Source organism: Carex rostrata, unplaced genomic scaffold (genome assembly GCF_964058835.1).
Source record: "Carex rostrata unplaced genomic scaffold, lpCarRost1.2 SCAFFOLD_50, whole genome shotgun sequence".
Taxonomy (NCBI): Eukaryota; Viridiplantae; Streptophyta; class Magnoliopsida; order Poales; family Cyperaceae; genus Carex; species Carex rostrata.
In genome coordinates this window covers 125001-125630 of record NW_027601188.1, presented here as the reverse complement: position 1 = coordinate 125630, position 630 = coordinate 125001, and positions in this window count along the sequence as shown.

Genomic DNA, 630 nt, shown 5'->3' with positions numbered 1-630 from the left:
AAGCGGTGGAGCAGGGCGGTCTGAATCTATGCATCCACATAAAATGGGGGGTAAACCTGGGGGATTTCCAGGGGGTGGTAACCCTGGGCGTGGCTGGAGACCCAAAATGCATATTCCCCTATAGGGGGGAAGGATTTTTGGAAGAGGCAGCCCCTCATGTACATGCCAAGCGGGGTGTACATGGCCCCTGTGGGTGCCTCCGTCGGTGTAAAATGGCCCGAAAAACAAGATTATGTTACCCGAAAACACGATTATGTTACCGAAAAAGCACGGTTGAGCGGGGGCAGTAAGCACGGTTGAGCGGGGGCAAAGAACACGGTTGAGCGGGGGCAAAAAACACGGTGCAGCGGGGACAAAAGACACGATTCGGGGGCAAGGAACACGAATATGTTACCGAAAAACACGGACCACGCGGGTTGAAATCCCCAGCCGTAGAACCGGCGAAACACGCTGGGGCAGGGCGTCTAAGCGTGGAGGCGCCCGTAAGACCGATGCGGGTTGAAATCCCCAGCCGTAAAGCCGGCGAAAAGCGGTCGGGCAGGGTGACTCCGCGTGGAGTTTCGCCCGTAAGGCCGATGCGGGTAGCCGCGCGGGTTGAAATCCCCAGCCGTAAAGCCGGTGAAACACGGT